Genomic DNA, 18,343 nt, shown 5'->3' with positions numbered 1-18,343 from the left:
CACCATCTCTTCTCATGATCCAACACCTACCAATTTTGCAGCATGAGTTGGTTGAGATCAGCCCATAGCTCATAGGTCTCTTCACCTTTCGGAACAGAGCGCTCGCCTGAAAACGGTCATGCTCAAGTGTTTGCCACATGTTCAGGCGTGAAGGATGGTATAGGTTGTCGGGGTGATTATCCCGGGGTCGGCTGAGCTGTCTGCGGACCTCCGGGCTGGAAGGCCACAACTCCTCCCGTGCTTCCCAAAAATAAGTATGAGACACACACAAGGAGCAAGGTGGTTCTGCTGTTTATTATAACAACGGCAGGGATGGGTCTAGGATCGTACGCATCCGTCCAGACTCTCAAACTTAGTGGCGCTCGCAGGTCCTTTTTACAGCAGTATGACGGCCTACTTGCGTCACCTGGGAAAGTTAGCGAAAAAACCTATTGCCACTTCGGATTGGTTCCTCGAGTGGTAGGGTTAGTATAGGATACGTATAGAGAAGAATATTAGTGGTTAAGGATGAGTCAGGTGATATACTTGGGCTGTCCCTTTTTATTAGATACTTGAAAATTGTTACACGAAGACACCTGATGATTGCCTAATGTTAGTGGCGTCAGTGATGAGTCCCCCAATGTTCTGATTGGTCCTCTCGCGAGTCCCCAAGCCTGGGACCATCGTCGTTCCCAGCTCGCGGTGTACCTGTCACTAGCAACAATGTGTAACTATGTGTTTGTGCAGACAATGTGCGAGTTTGCTCATAGGCTTGAGAGCAGGCCATTCCCATCGCCGTAGGTGACCATCTTGCCATTTTGCTGTTGCAACCTGTGTCCCAGACGTGGGACCCAGGCGACTTCTGTCTCGTGGGTCTGGCACCTTGTCAGATCGGCTTGGTCACGTGTGGCGAGACCGTAGCTGGAGCGGAATTCTGCACATTTAAAGTTGTATTTCGCTTCTGTGTGCTTGGCTTTGCTTACAGGTGTGACCTTGGCGCCAGCTGGTAGTATACGAGTTGCAACATCGCGCCTTTGGCTACGAGCTCTCACTGGGCTCGTTCTGCGTGATTAGCACTCGTATTCTTGCTCATACAGTGTTGGCTCTTGCTTGTGGCCTACTTGGGCCAAGTTCATGAGTAGGGATGCATAATCCATGGTACCTATGTCGCTGTTTGACATGGCGTCATAAGCAATATTATGTCTACATTATAGTGTCATCACAAGGCGAGAGGTGGCAGAAGCGTCAGCAAGCGTATACGCGAGTTCTTCAGGATTCTTGCGTTTCTTCATTGCTATAAAGGGGCCTACGTGAAAAATAAGAAAGATGCGCGTCAGTGGGTGTGTCTGTCACCTACGTCATAGCACTGAATATGTTCTTCGTGTAGGCTGGTGCGTGAGTGACCAGTGTGCATGGTGGCATGTGTGTTCTTGGCAGTTGGCAAGGTCGTTGTGGCATCTTTAACGATGTGGGCGCTCGTTGCTTTTGTCTTAGTCGAGTTCATCCATGCCGCAGGTGTCGGCTTGAGTCGGACAGGCTGGTTGGCATATCCTTATGTTCTTGAACCAGGGTATTTTGTCATCTGGTAGATAGGCAAACTCGTCTCGTGGTGGGTGCCTGGGCCGCGATCCTCTAGGCCATGGTCGCGATGAGATTGGGGGGAGCTTGTTTTCCCATTCTCCCACTTCAGTCCCCCCTCTGGTCGACTTGTCGACCACAAACATATCCTTTTCTTTATCTCCTCTTACTCTCCATATTTTAGTTATTCCACCCAAGTGTCCATAGTGGTTGACATGGTCTTCAAATGACCAGTACATATAAACACAGCTCCTTCCTGGTTTGAAGTATACCCATCTCCCAACATAGCTCCTCGGGGTTCTTGGATTCTCCAACTTTACAGATGGTGGATCCAAGTGGTTGGTAATGATCTGTTTACACAGTTTCTCTCTTTCCTTTATTATCACGTCCGTGTGCTGGTCATCATCAGTTAGCATCAAGGGATGCATGCCAACCATTTCGATCATTTCGTCTGTAGTGCGTGCCTTCCTGGCCTTCCAGAACCGTATTACAATCAACACTGCTGCAGCTAATATTATGCATCCAACTATCACTTTCAGCCTGTCTGACAGCCATGATGGCATCCATGACCATAACAATGAAAACCAGCTAGTATCCTTCTTCACTCCTTTGCTTTCTTCCATCATTTTGGAGTGCATCTGGGCCAGTTGTGATACTGCTTCAGTAAGTGTTCCATTATCTGCATCGTTAGCAGGAATAAATGTGCAGCATGATTGTCCTATTTTTGCACAAACTCCTCCTTCCATGGCTGTGAGAAGATCCAATACATATCTGTTCTGTAGTGCTACCATTCTTACCGCTCGCAGCTCCTCTTTTATGGCGTTGAATCAGTTTACTGTTGAATTAATCGTCATCATTAGTTCCCATCGGGTGATCTGAAGCCATTTTGCATTTGCATATGCTTGTAGTCCTGGGTGTATTATTGATGAGAAGAACATTGCAGCCCTGCTGAATAATCTATGTTCTGGTGGGATGGAGGTGAGTGCTGTTTCCGACCTTCCCCACAGGTAGTTTCCTGTCAGAGGTTCTCCTTGTCTTTTCATTCTTGTTAGGATGTTATTGTTGTTGTTGTTGTTGTTCTCTCCTTCTTGTGATTGTACGGACCTACTCTTCCTCTTGTTTCCTTCATCCATTTTGGGGAAATTGGCCATGTTCACATGTTTTTTGGGCACCACTAGTGATGGTACATTGATGTGTACCATGGTGCATATACCATCCCATAATGGAGGCAGGGTGTGGTATGCCTTATCTCCGCAGGCCCAATAGTGATCCATTATTACTGCCGTTCCAGCACCCCCCTTTGGTAGTTCTAACACGCTTCTGCAGTTTGTGTTGTATCCCACCTCCACATCTCCTTTGTGTTGGTAGCATAGCTTGGGTGCGGTCAGCGGTAGTATGCTTATTGGGTCTTCATCCTTCTCCATCCATGTCAGCATCTGTACATATTTGCCCCATGTCGTCCAGCATCTGTCGTTGTGTTCCTGTATGGTGGTAATATTTTCTCTTGTTATCATGTTCCTCCCAACCACTCCTATTTCCCATTCATTGTTCATGTATATCTTCCATGTTATTGTTATCAGTGGCCTTTCCCAACATCCCTGTACACCAGGAACTTCAGTGGCGTACCAATCACATGGCAGGTATTCTAGCATTACTTTCTTCGTTTCTCCTTTATCAGGGCCACTCGTCATGTATCTGAATGCCTCAGCGTGTAAGCTGCTCTTATGGTAGCTCAAATATGACTTGAGGAAGTTGTTTTCGTATGGGTATGTGTCCCTTGTCTCCCACTGCATTGTCACTACCGTTCCTTGGAATCGTCCTCTCGTTTGGAATAGTGCCAGATATACTATACATTGCGCTGTCTTTTCCTGTATTTCTGTGGCAACGATTGTCCTTGAAGCGCTCATGGCGTATGGGATCAATGAGCACACATAACAACTATCTTCTGTTGTCTGCTTACCAATTTGGGTCATGTGCTGGTACCACATGTTGTTTGAGACGTGTGCTGAATCTGTTATGTAATTATCGATACCTTTGTTGTCAGTATATGTGCTGCGTTTAACTCTACTTCCCTTTCCCTTAGCGTTGCTAGTACCATGGGACGTCATACCTGTTGCAGCCGTAGGAATGGGCATGTTAGTTTTGGGTGCAGCCATAATATTGATAGCATAACTTTTCTGCCATACAGAGGCAGCCAACAGACCAGTGATGACCAACACTCCTATCAGTTTTATTACAAGAGCTAGTCTCACCGGCATTTTGCTCTTACCTTGCTGCAGTCTTATTTTTGCGACATTAAAGGTGCCCGCCTGAAAATCCTCAATATGCTGGTTATTATTGTTAGTTGTTGTTATTAAGCTCTCCCTATCAAGTAATCGTTCAGTGCCCAGGCGAAGAGCTGTTCCCACGCTAATCTTAGAGATCTATCTCTTAGAGCCGGTAAGTGCTCGTGAAGATGGGGAAATGATTGTTCTATGGCCAAGACAAATGCTGTGTAATATACACGTACCCTTCTTCTTTTTAGGTACTTTGGCCTTCTTATATGATATACAAATTGGTGTGATAGGGCTTCAGGGGTGGTATTATCCATGGGCAGCATCTACTCCTGGGCAGAGCACACTGTTAGGTACTTTATTTTTTAAACAGTACAATTATATGCGGTACCTGCATGTGCGAGAGAAAAAATAGAGAAAACATACAAGTGTTTTATGTGTGTGTAACAGCCAAGTTTGTTGGACAATGTCCTTCAATCGGTGGTGACCTTGGAGGGGGGGTGCTGGGGCTCGATTGGGCAGAAGTTTGTTTACTTTGTGATCTCATGACCATGGGGTGGGCTGTGGGCAAGCGTCCAATGTCTATGGCAGTGGTTGTGTCTGGGGAATCTGGGGGGTGGTCAAGTGTAGTGACACTATTGTCCTCAGCGGTGGTCGATGTATCCTTCTTTGTAGCCGACGCTGTTGATGTCGTTGTTCTTCCAATGGCCCTGTCGTTAATGCTAGGGCGGGTCTGGAGTTTGTAGATCTTTACTTTGTGTAGGAGATTCCAGGCGCGCTTATCCTGCAGTATCACCACTCTGGGAGCCACCTCCTCTACCAAGTGTGGTCCGGTAAAGCGTGGGCCGTTCCACTCTCTATTGAAGTTGCGGAGAAACACATGGTCACCTTCAGCAATAGTGCATAGTCCTTCCTTTCCAGTTCCTTGCTGGTGTCTTCTTGTTGAGAACTCTTCGACCCGCCCCGCGTGCGCTCGAGCTGTTGAGATACAAAGGCGACACTAGTAATCAAAGAAGACACATATTGATACATTTCATCACCAAGAACAGTTGCAGTGTTTTCATCATCCGTAAATGCTCTTGATGGTGGCGTTAAAGGAAGGCGCATTTGACGTCCTGTCACCACCTCGCTGGGAGTGAGGTTGTGATCAGACCCTGGCCTATTCCTCAGCTCAAACAGAGCCAGTGGAAGGCAGTACAACCAGCTCTTCTTAATTGTCTGCTGAATTTTTGCGATCTCTTCTTTCAATAGGCCATTCAGGCGTTCACATACACCATTGGCCTGTGGGTGGTAAGCACATGCAAATTTATGTTTAATACCCAGCAAGGATGTGATGTGTTGAAACATTTCATTAGCAAAGTGTGGGCCGTTGTCCGACCGCAGCACTTCACAAACACCCCACCTGGGGAAGACCTCTCTCACTAAAAATTTAGCTGCTCTGAATGCATCCGTGTGTGAGCAGGGTCCGGCCTCGATCCACCTGGAGAATGGGCTTACCACTACAATCACATACCTATGTCCTTGACATACATTGATCATATCAACATAGTCAATATGAAGGTGTAGGAAGGGTCCCTCGGGCTGGGGTATAGTACCTTTTATCACTTGCAGCGTGTGGCCAGCCGTAAACTGTTGGCATGTGAGGCAGTTGCTGATGAAATTGGTGACATGAGAATTTAACTCGGGGCAGAACCAATCTTCCCTAATTCGTGCTGCAATCACTTCCTTTCCTGTATTTGCTGGATGATGGAGCTGGGCCAGGGCGGTGTTCAACAGTGCCAATGGCATTACCACTTTTCCGGTATTATTTTGACGCCACAGTGCGTCTGTTGGGGACATCTTACATTCTCTTTTTACCCATAGTTCCTTTTCTGTCATTGGTGCGGCTGCCTGTAATTCCATTATCTGTGTTGCAGGGAGATGAGTGTACCCTTCCTTCATCATCATCTGTCTTGCCATTCCCCTCCCATTCCCTCTCTCTGATTCTGGGGGGTTCCATAGGTCACCAAAGTATGCCACATGCTTGGCATGCGTGTCTGCTGTTTCATTTCCTTTCGAGATAAGTCATCTCCATTAGTGTGTGCCGGGCATTTAACCAAAGCTATCTCTTGGGGGTCATTAATTACTTCAATTAATTCTGCTAGTAAGAGGGCATGTTGTACTGGGGTGCCATCAGCTCTTCTAAACCCTCTTCTCTGCCATTTTATCAGCCCCGAGTGGACAGTTGATGTGACATATGCGCTATCAGAATATATGGTAACTCTTTTGTCAACACTTTCCTTCAACGCCAAAATCAGCACAACCAATTCTGCTGCTTGAGCCGAATAATGCTGTGGTAATTGCATGCATTTCACCAGGACATACATAAAATCTTCTGTCATTTTTACAATTGCTGCCGCAGTTCTCCTTGTCCCATCACTTTGGTCTATTGTTGACGAACCATCAATGTACAAAATCTCCCCCCCCTTAAGTGCATCCTCCTCAACTTTTCTTGTGCATGAGTACGTTTCAATAGTCTGTGTGCAATCGTGAGCATAATCACCTTCCTCAACAACTTCCGCTATAAATCTGGCTGGGTTTACGGTACTACATCTGACAATTGACAAGTCGGGTCTAGATAAGATGATCTCATAACCTGACGCCCTCTGTGTGGTTAGTGTGGACTTAGGCTTATTCAAAATTGCAAATAGCGCATGCTCCACAAATAGTGTGGTGGGGCACCCCATTGTAATCGATGATGATTTCTCCACCGCAAATGCAGCTGCGGTGAGACCCTGTTCGCAAGGGAAATGTCCTAGCATAACAGGGTCCAAGTGACCGCTGTAGAACGCTCATTGCTTGTGTCCCATGCTATTTTTCTGAGTCAATACTGCTTTCATTACTGCTGAGTCGCAATGTGAGAAGATGAAAAATTGCCGTTCGTAATCTGGGGTGGCTAGTACGGGAGCTGTGGATTTGGCGTGTTTCAACTCATCAAACGCCTCCTTCATTTCTCTTGTCCATCCCAATGTCTTGTCCCCTTTGTGTGCTTCTCTCAATGCCTCAAGCAGGGGTCCTATGTATGAGCTGTAGTCAAAAACCCATGCTCTACAGTAGTTGCATAAGCCCAGGAACTGCTGCAGTTCCCTCACCATTTGTGGTTGTGGCGTGTTGGATATGGCTTGTGCTCTTTGTGGTGCAATCTTTCTTCCGTGCTGGGATATTAGTTGACCAATGTATAGTACCTGTTCCTGACAGTACTGTAACTTTTCCTTGTCTACCTTGTACCCCTTTTCAGCCAACACTGTTAGCATTTTCACTGAGTCCTCCCTGCACCTCTTCTCAGTTGTGCTGCAAATTATTATATCATCAACATATTGCAGCACCGTACTTTCCAATTCAATGTTCCCCAAATCCATCTGTATTACTCTGTTGAAAATTGAGGGTGACTCGCAGTACCCTTGTGGTAACCTTGTGTGTTTCCATTTTGTGTTCCTGTACGTGAAGCTTGTCAAGTCTTGTGAATCTGGGTGCAGAGGTATTGAGAAAAAGGCATTTTTGAGGTCAATCACGGTGAACCGTGATGCCTCTTGCAGAATTCCACATAGTATTGTGGCTGGGTTTTCTGCTATGGGGTATACTGCCTCTACAATGTGATTCAAGGGCCTGAGGTCCTGGATAAAACGCCAAGACCCTCCTTTAGCCTTGCGCACTGGGTACACGGCCGTGTTACATGGTGATTCTGATGGTACCAATATGCCATTATTTATCAGGGCCGTTATGGTTTCGTATATGCCCTCATCTGCCTTGATAGCGGGTATTGCTTCACTCTAGGTAGTATTGCACCCTTTTTCAGCTTTATTTTTACTCCTCCGGTCCACAGTGATGCTGGAACCTTAGCCATATCTTCCTCGTAAAATGGTACTGGGGTAGATGCAGGTGCCTCGAGTGCCATGGTCATTTTCTGTCCCACTTGCTTGTATGTCACTCTTAGCCAGATGTCTACACTCATTATAAATACCATCTCTCCTTCTCCCCTGTCTTCTGAAAAGAGCTCTTCATCAGACACCTGGGTGAGCCTGAATCTCTCTATCTCTACCTCTACCTGAATCTCTAATCAGGGCTATCACTGCTCTCCATGCTCTCCCTTCCCTGTCTTGGGCATGTACTGCGATGTAATCAGCAGTTGCTATGATACTCTCGATGCTCACCGAAATCACCTTCCCCTCTGGTTCACTAGCTGGTGTCTCAGGCCTGAACAAATATGCTGCTGTTCTCCTCCAAATCTTTCCTTCTATTCCTGGCATCCATGCAAATGCCATGTCTGTTCCGTACTGGGACAGCTCACCATCCACAGGCTCAGCTCGAGCTACTGTCTGGCCACAGTACGCTTGTAGTATTATTCATGCAGTAAGCATGCTTATTCCTGGTGTGGAGCAAATTATGCCATTCTCCGTGAAGGAAATTGTCATATTTAACCTGCTCATTATGTCCCTTCCAAGTATGTTCACTGGCGACTCCCTTGAATACAGGAGTGGAACAGACATGTCATAATCTCCTATAGATAAGGAGATGTTATCAGTAAAGGGAACCAATCCTCTAGCCCCAGAAAATCCTTGGGTGTTCATGGCCTCACCTGACAGTTTAAATCTACCCTCCCTTATGCAAGACCTGGTTGCCCCAGTATCAACGAGGAAGGAGATTTTTTTTGTTACCTATCGCTACCTTAATGCGTGGTTCCTCCGCACTATTAGGTGTTATCGACAGGATGGGACACACCAAGGACGTCTGTGGGCTGTCCTATTGTGGGTACAGTGACTGGCCGCTTCCTGTGTAAGGGTTGTATCCCAAGATAGTCACCCTCCCCAACTGTGTTTGTTGTAGCTGTGTGTCGATGGGGGTTAATTTATGGTCCTGTATTTGAGTGAGCTGTTGCACTGGTTGTACTTGGTGTTGTTGTGTTATTGCCACCTGTTGCTGCGGTGGTGAGTATGTCTGCAACTGTTGTTGTGTTGCTAATTGCTGCTGTGTGCTGATCTGTTGTGTTCCCTGTGGTTGTTGATAACCTTGCTGCTCCCTCATAGGCCCTTGTGGTCCTTGTTCCCCCCATGCTGGTGGGGAGGGTCTCATTCTACACATATGCGACATGTGTCCTAACATTCCACAAACCAAACATACAGATGGTTCCCTGGTCTGCCATGGGAAACTTCCTGCATTGTCTTGGTACCCTGGTTGCCCATTGGGGTAATAACTCTGAAATCCTCCCCCTTGCTGTTGTGCAGGTTGGCCATATCCCCTCCCTCTCATCATTCCGCCCCTTCCCCAGGTGTTGTTATAATATCCATTTCCCGGTAGCATATACCCTCCTCTCATGGGAGCCGTGTATGGTGGGGGTGGTGGCATCTGTTGTGTTATAAGTCGTGGCGGTTGTAGTAGTGGTGCTATTTGTAGTTGTGAGGGATCCTGTGCAGCCACTACTTGCGTGGGGTTTGGTGTCATTGTTGTTGGTGTAGTTATTAGTGCTCCTTCCATTGTATACTTAGTTTTTTCTGCACTAATTTTGCCTCTTCTGCTTTCCTATCTTTTTCCTTTTGTTTCATCTTTTCTTGCCACATCCTACAATGGTGTACTATTGTTAATTGTATTTCTGGCCAGGCCTTAGCTTCCATCCCCACTATCTTCTTCAGTTGTTTTTGTACTGCCTCCGGAAGCCCTTGTATTAGTATGTGGTAAAAGATTGCCGGTGTCTTGTCCCATTGCTCTCTAGTTTCCATGATGCGCCACTTCTCCTGAATCTCCTGGATATAATCAACAGAATCTTCATTCTCACGCATCTTGCGTGACGTAATTGCTCCAATATCTGATGAGTCTGGATACTGCACCCTCAGGGCTTGCCATAATGCATGCCTGCAGTTCGCAAATGGCGCCTCGTCATGTGATGTGTTCGTTATTGTAACCCCGGGGAATCCTGCCCTCTTCCAGATGCCGTCTGCCGCATCCCCTAATATTGATATTAATAGGCCCTTCACGTCTCCTACTGCTGGTTTCTGTCCTGCGGTGTGTTTTTCCATCTCATATATCCATTTTCCCGCTCCTCCACTTAGTGATGGGAGCCTGCACTTTATATTTTCCTTATCGGCATGCTTCCAAGGGACATATTGTGGTCTAACCCCTCCCCTTTCCAATAGTGGCATTAAATTGTGCCCCATCTGTCCCCCAGTTGTCGTGGGGTGGAGTCCGTATACTCCTCCTCTTCCTCAGTGTCAACTAGATCATCTGTCATGTCCATATTACCTCTGCTTGTTGTAGCTTCTCCTTCATGTCTCCCCCTTCTCCTATTGCTTTCTTTATTTACTGCAGGTGGGTGTGTCCGTTCTTCCTGCCTGCGTCCCGGGAGGTCTCTAAGCCTGCCGGCGTATGGGGTGTGTTCAGGAGCGAGTGTGGGTGGGCATGTTGGGCGTAATGCTGCGGGTGTAACTGCACGTGTTTGCCCTCCCGCCACTTCTCATTCTTGCTCCTCACTTCCCTTCACTTCTTCCTTCTTTCTGCATGCCCATGGTGATTCCCTGTTTGTGCGTGTGATGTACAATTTGTCTAAGCTTTCCCTACCGCCACTTCTTCCTTCTCCCCCACTCCCTCTTCCTCTCCGCTGCAAAATTCATCCAGGAGCGACAACCGCCAATCTGTCCTTTTCCCCTTGATCGTCACCGTTTTTAAGTCTATTAAATCCGTTCCTTCCTGTTCTCCTTTACCAATTCCTACCCTTTGCGCTGATGTTGTAGCTACTTCTGCATCCCGACGTACATATGTTCTTATCCCACTCCCCCTTTCCTTTCTCTTCTTTCCTCTTCCCTCTTCTCCACTATTTCACCACCTATTTCCTCTCTTTTTTTCAATTCCTCCATCACCTCATTACTTACCTTCTCTAATATCCTTTCTTCCTCTCTCCTCTTTTCCCATCTCTCCCTTTCTCTCTCCAATATACTTTCTATTACTTTACCTTCTTCGTATTTCCTGGTGCTCTCAGAGAGTATTTTCATCTTCCATAGTTCCATTTCCTTTTCTTTCTCTTCTTCCTCTCTTTTCCTGTCACGCTGTGCTGCTCGGGATACCCTTTCTGCTATTGCCTTTATTCTCTCAGCTTCTCTCTTCCTTTCTTCAGTTCGCTCCTTCATTCTCTCTAACTCACCCTACTTTCCTTCCTTTCCCTCCTTCTTCCTCGTGCCTCTTTCTCAAGCTGTTTAATCAGTGCATTCCGCTCATCCCTTAATTCAGCCAATCGTTCCTCCAACATCTCCTCCTCTTCTTGTGACAGCTCCCCTTCTCTCGTTTTACCTTCCTCCACTCTTATTCCAGTGCTACCCTCGTCGTCCTTGTTCATTCTCCTTACCACCTCTTTTTCTTCTCCCGTTAATGTCCCCTGCAACTTTAAGAGCACCTACGCTGCTACCCACTCGTCGTATCCTATATTTGGGATGGGTTCTTTGCTGTTCTTCCCTTCCCTTGCACGCACCTTCGTGCAAGTTGGGCCTACCGTTCTTGTCACCCCCCCCCCCGGGTAGCTACCTGTAGCTTTATATGGTGGTGGGCTGTACGTGGGGTTCGAATATCCCTCAGCTGCCGTTAGTTGTTGCCTTGCTGCTTCTCGTAGCTCCGTCACAGGATATAACCCACCTTCCTCCTTCTTCACTACTTTCACTAGGGGCATGTCATCGGTCCCTTCCTTCTTTACTTCTACTTCATGTACAGTGCCATGCCTTTCGTCCCCCTTTCTGTCTCTTCCCGCGCTCTGTGCGCTACTGGTCTCCTTTTCCCCGTTTCCCTCTTCCTCCTTGATCTTCTTCCCCTCCTTTGTTTCCTCGCTCCCCTTTTCTTCTGCCGTCCCTTCCACAGTGAACATCCCGGTTGGCCCTGTTTGGGACTACTGGAACATCCTCCATAAGTTAAACACCTCCACGTGATGCGCCAACTTCTTCCCTTTGTACGTGTTATGTATGTGTGTCAGTAGTGAGTGTTGGACGTATGGGTCGAAACTGCCGTTAGGTGGCCAGGGTGTTGTCATTTTGTTGTCTGTCCCTTGAGTCCATTCTATGCTATATTTGATGAGTTTTTCCCTATGGGGTGAAAGTGTTTTACAAATATGCTGGAGGGGGGTAGTCAGGGTATTCCCCCACCCTCCCAATCCTAACCCGTATGACATGGTTACACTGTGTTTTTAGCTTCCTTCAGTACAGCTGTCATTACCTGGCCCCGTAGTTTGGGGACTTTCGACGGTCCACTAAAAGAAAAACAGCTAAATATAACAACTGCAAATGTACAGTCTTTTCCCTGTGTTTGTTTTCTTCCTTAATACCATTATGGCCCCCTGCGGCCACGGCGCACAAAGCCCCCTGCGGCTGCATGCCCTGTGTGACGTGCTTATACAGCCACCCTCTTTGTCTCCTCCCATCCTCCTTCCACCTCACTCAGTGTGCCGGCGTTCTCCGTGCGCGGTCACTTCCCCCTTTCCACCTGCCCGTATTTGGGGTGGCTGCCAGTCTCCGCGCGCACCCCCCCGTCCACTTCCCTCACCTCCGTTTCACTGCCCTTTTCCTCGGTTTACTTCCCCACCACCCTTCAACAACGCAATGTGGTCAAGGTGTCCTATGAAGGCCCTACGGGTGATGTCACCAACCTCTTTCAACAACTACTGGTAATATCTTTTACACTTCAAGAGAGCCCGCAATAAGTTTTAACTGCTTGTCCCCGTTATCCCCACAGCTGTCCTCTGTTACGCCCGGAACAAGGTAACCAACAATACACTCTTATAATCGGACTGCGCACGCTGCGTCGCTTCGCGTGTGACACGCCCCTCGCCAGGAGGGCTTAACCAGCCAATTATCTTCCGTACTTGGCAACAATCTAGCTACCTCCTACAGGAAAACGTCATCTATCTATCGAGTTTCACTGCTCGATCAATAGGGATCCTCCTCTACTCATTGATAAAAAACGCCAATTCGTAGGAAAGCCACACACACACACACACCCCCTTTACAGGTGGCCATGACCTAGGCCAATCAGTGTCTACGAGCAACCGCACATGGTGCCTTCTGGCTCCACCCACTCTTCTTCCATGAAGTGGTAGCGGACGGCTCTTGTGCCTGTCCTGTTACCACTCACTTCTCCATCAACACTAATTTATCAATTCTTCGCCGCACATCTTAATAACACCTCCCGCCGCCCTTATTACAACTCCTCCGCCCTCCCTCACAATCTCACATTGCTTGTTGGGTGTGACATACTCACCAAGTTCTCTTGATGCGGGGCTGCTCGACTGCGTGCACCCCTCCAAGCGGCTCGCCACCTCGCCTCGTCTGGACCACGTCTGGACACTCGCCAACCACGGGCGGGATACTTCTCAACCGGCTCTCGAGGGCCAATATCCGGATTGTACTGTCCGGTCTTCTCGCAGTTCCACGATGGTCCTGTAGTCCTCAAAAAGTGGGCAGCGGCAGAGGGGGCCGCGCCGCCGGGCCTCCTCGCAACGAGAGGCCTTGGAAAAATAAAAACTGAAAAGGTAGACCTTAAACAGATCTCAGCAGTGCCTCCAACTTGTTGGGGTGATTATCCCGGGGTCGGCTGAGCCGTCCGCGGACCTCCGGGCTGGGAGGCCCCAACTCCTCCCGTGCTTCCCAAAAATGAGTATGAGACACACACAAGGAGCAAGGTGGTTCTGCTGTTTATTATAACAAAGACAGGGATGGGTCTAGGATCCTACGCGTCCGTCCAGACTCTCAAACTTAGTGGGGCTCGCAGGCCCTTTTTACAGTAGTATGACGCGCTACTTGCGTCACCTGGGAAAGTTATTGAAAAAACCTATTGCAACTTCGGATTGGTTCCTCGAGTGGTAGGGTTAGTATAGGATACATATAGAGAAGAATATTAGTGGTTAAGGATGAGTCAGGTGGTATACTTGGGCTGTCCCTTCTATTAGATACTTGAAAATTGTTACACAAAGATCCCTGATGATTGGCTAATGTTAGTGGCGTCAGTGATGAGTCCCCCCATGTTCTGATTGGTCCTCTCACGAGCCCCCAAGCCTGGGACCATCGTCGTTCCCAGCTCGCGTGTACCTGTCACTAGCAACAATGTGTAACTATGTGTTTGTGCAGACAACGTGCGGGTTTGCTCGTAGGCTTGAGAGCAGGCCATTCCCATCGCCATAGGTGTCCATCTTGCCATTTCGCTGTTGCAACCTGTGTCCCAGACGTGGGACCCAGGCGACTTCTGTCTCGTGGGTCTGGCACCTTGTCAGATCGGCTTGGTCACGTGTGGAGAGACCGTAGCTGGAGCGGAATTCTGCACATTTAAAGTTGTATTTCGCTTCGGTGTGCTTGGCTTTGCTTACAGGTGTGACCTTGGCGCTGGCTGGTAGCATACGAGTTGCAACATCGCGCCTTTGGCTATGAGCTCTCGCTGGGCTCGTTCTGCGTGATTAGCACTCGTATTCTTTTTCATACAGTGTTCATGGTGGCTCTTGCTTGCGGCCTACTTGGGCCTAGTTCATGAGTAGAGATGCATAATCCATGGTACCTATGTCGCTGTTTGACATGGCGTCATAAGCAATATTATGTCTACATTATAGTGTCATCACGAGGCGAGAGGTGGGAGAAGCGTCAGCAAGTGTATACGCGAGTTCTTCAGGCGTCTTGCGTTTCTTCATTACTATAAATGGGCCTATGTGAAAAATAAGAAAGATGCGCGTCAGTGGGTGTGTCCGTCACCTACGTCATAGCACTGAATATGTTTTTCGTGTAGGCTGGTGCGTGAGTGACCAGTGTGCATGGTGGCACGTGTGTTCTTGGCAGTTGGCTAGGTCGTTGTGGCATCTCTAACGATATGGGCACTCGTTGCTTTTGTCTTAGTCGAGTTCATCCATGCCGCAGGTGTCGGCTTGAGTCGGACAGGCTGGTGGGCATATCCTTATGTTCTTGAACCAGGGTATTTTGTCATCTGGTAGATAGGCAAACTCGTCTCATGGTGGGTGCCTGGGCCGCGATCCTCTAGGCCTTGGTCACGATGAGATTGGGGGGAGCTTGTTTTCCCACTCTCCCACTTCAAGGTTTCATTCCAGCGCTACTCTAGCAGCCTCCCCCACAGCAGCAGCAATGACAATTGTGTCTTTGCTTGAAGATAGATTCGAGGCGAGGAGGTGTACCTGGTCAGAGATCCAATGACCATACAGGACATACAAGCAGTGGCTCTCCACCGCGGAGGGTAGGCTCTTAATAGTAAGGGTATTAATCCCATAACACAGCATATAACGTGTGTAATCCCGACCATGAATGCACCCCAAGCTCTTCACCTTTCCAGGGCTCCAGTCATGGACAGTATTTCATCAGTAGTGGCATTAAAAAAATGACTTCAGGACTAAGTCCTTCAGCATGCACCCAGTGCAGCACATAATCCTGCACCATGTTGACCAGAAGTGGGTGAGTATCCAATATGCTTAAAGCTCCTGTCTGGTAAACAGGACTCTATTAAGGCTGGTGGTACTGCCCATGCATCTCAGCAGTGCCTCCAAGGTGTAAGGTGATACTGACCCTGGTTGATAACCAAATACTGGTAGGCAGAATTTCACTAAGAATGAGCAAGCTGTTGGTGAACAAGAGAAACTGTGATACACCTTGCTGTCCAAAGCATGTGTCCTACAACATCGGGGGATGCACTTAATATCACTCAGCCTGTACCATAAAGAGTGGACCAGTCCCTCCACTGAGAACACAATAAACTGCTGAGAGTAAGAAATAATACACAAGTACACCAGAGGAATTTATTATAACCCTCTGAAAAGGAAACGTCTATATAATACATTTGAAAACACGTTGTTAAAGGGGCGTTATGGTTAAGTTTCACTAATATAAACCTTTCAAATTCAATCGAAAAACTTTATTACAGGGATATTATGGTTACAAGTAAAACCGAAAACCCCCAGCAACCATAACTCGCGCCACCACAGTGCACTGCTAAGACTAACACTCAGGACATCAAAGAAGACATCACAAATGTCATTGATGACATCATTGATGATATCACATGTGAATTACATTTTTATGAAAAGTTCCAAAAACGGGTTGTGTTTATAATATTGGTAACAAGATGTCAGGGGTGATCGGGAGACCCATCATGAAGTACTTAATCTCTTAAAGAATGTAGTCATCTGAACAACATTGTATTGGAGTGTTGCTGTTAATACAGGAACCTAATCATACATATACATAGGCAATGGCTGCAGCATGCACCATAGAAGTACAATATTTATAATCTTGTAATTTTGGATAGTACAATAATGAATGCTACCTTATCAGAGTTTTGCGTAATGGTAACAATGTAATACCTCGCTAACAATTCAACATTTACTAAACACTTGTGCCAGTACAACCAATACATATGAAGACCCACAATGCATACAAATCAGAGGCACATACAGGGCAACCAAAGTAAGGAAGAAAGAAACAGCATCATCAGAAAAAGTTATGTTTACCTTCATGTATGCAAATGAATTGGGTGCTTGAGGGCTAATTATTTCTCATGTATGTGTACCATGAGCTGAGACCAAACCCTAAGGCAAGCACTTTAAGAACATATGCCCAGGTTAACGTCTAGATATATAGCACCTTTTGATTTTCACTGAATTTGATAGGTTTTTATTAGTGCAAATTAACCATAACGTACCTTTAAACAAGGTTTTTCACTGAATTTCATGGGTTTTTACCAGGATACCCTTAATGTTTCTACATGTTCCTTACATCATATTGAACCCCTGCCCCCCAACATGATAGCCACAGAGCCCGTGCTCTGAGCGACTGTCCGCGGACCTCTGGCAGCATTCACACTGCCGAAAAGCACAGGGGTTACCTTACATTATTATATCCTGCAGAAAAGAAACACATATAGTTTAATGTACAACAGATATATGTAGCACGTGCAAAAATGAAATGTAGATACAAATTCTGTACTTAAGAAACCAGAAGTACAATTTCCTAGGTTGCGCAACATAATGAAATGCACCAAGCACAAAATCAAACTGTGCATCCAACAGTATTACCGCAGTGCAACCTTGCGTACACACTCAGAAGCAACTCTCAGAAGCAACTCCAAGCTACTCAGAAAAAAGTAGTAAGTAAACTATATTTCTTCCTGTAACAGTAGTGTTTATTGTATCTACATGACTTTTAAGAAATAATATTATTTTCTTTATACAAAAATGGCAAGCACCCTGGAGTGGTTGGAAGGAAATTTTCCCCATGATGAAATGAATGTTGGAAATAACGCTAATGGTACAGAATACAATATATAGAGTGGAAAACATGGTTTTCTGATTTACAGTACATACTGCAAATAAAGAAAGTGGCCCCAAATTACCACAAAATGAGCAGGAAGATGGCCACAGACATCCCCAAAGTCCAAATGCTGCACATGAACTGTTAAGTCTGTCTGCTTAAATGGATGAACTGAACGCTAATTTTGCACACTTAATGACATTTGTGCAAAGGCATATTACAGACAATATTCACTACCACTGCCCCACTTGTACCTGCGCCCCTTCCCCCTGTGCCAGTCAATCATCCCCACCAAATTCCTTCAATCAATGACGCTATGATGAAACCTCAATTCTCTCATTGCTACCCCTTCCCTTTCCTAATTGAGTGTATTTTTGTGTGTAAATAAATATCTATTTGTTTACTGTAGGAGTGTGTGTTCTTTTTTTTTTAAAGGCTGTTTGGAGTCCACGGACAGCGCGACTGTCCGGGCTGTCAGTAATCAAAATGGAGGCGCCCCTGAAAAGCACGGCTTTCCGGACATGCCCGCAAAGTTATGACGCACCTTTATATAGTTCGGGCATCGAACCCTGTCCTGCTGTCCCCTGGCGCATGCAAATTCGATCGCCCATGCCCTCCGAACACCGCTTCTGTCCGCAGATGTCCACAAAGGCGTGACGCACATTTTATTAGTTTGGGGGGGCACCCCTGTCCTATGGACACCTGGGTGCACGCACATCAGATCACCTGTGCCCTCCGAAACATCTTGCCTCTCCGGAGATGTCTGTCAAGTCGTGACACACTTTTAATTAGTTTGGGGGTCCTGCCTCTGTTCTACGGACACCTGGGCGCATGCGCATCTGATCCCCTGTGCCCTCCAAATACAGCGCCTGTCCGGAGATGCCCGCAAAGTAGTGACATACTTTTAATTAGTTTGGGGGTCACACTACTGTCCTAAGGACACCTGGGCGCATACGCATCTGATCCCCTGTGCCCTCAAACACTGCGCCTTTCCAGAACTGTCTGCTGCCTGTGTCGCACTTTTAAATCGGGGGGCCCTGTCCTGCGCAGACCACATCCCGTGCAATAGGTGTGCTATCCGCGGACGTTTGGGGACATCAACATGCGACCACACCTGTGCTGAGCATCAGTGTTATCCGCGGACACTGTCCTTAGCCCCGGTGATTTACAAAGTGCATTTTTTGCCAGTCCAGGGTGTCTTAACTTCACCCT

Source organism: Ambystoma mexicanum, chromosome 4p, assembly GCF_040938575.1.
Source record: "Ambystoma mexicanum isolate Mex_15411 chromosome 4p, UKY_AmexF1_1, whole genome shotgun sequence".
Taxonomy (NCBI): Eukaryota; Metazoa; Chordata; class Amphibia; order Caudata; family Ambystomatidae; genus Ambystoma; species Ambystoma mexicanum.
Note: the sequence above shows the minus strand (reverse complement) of the source record.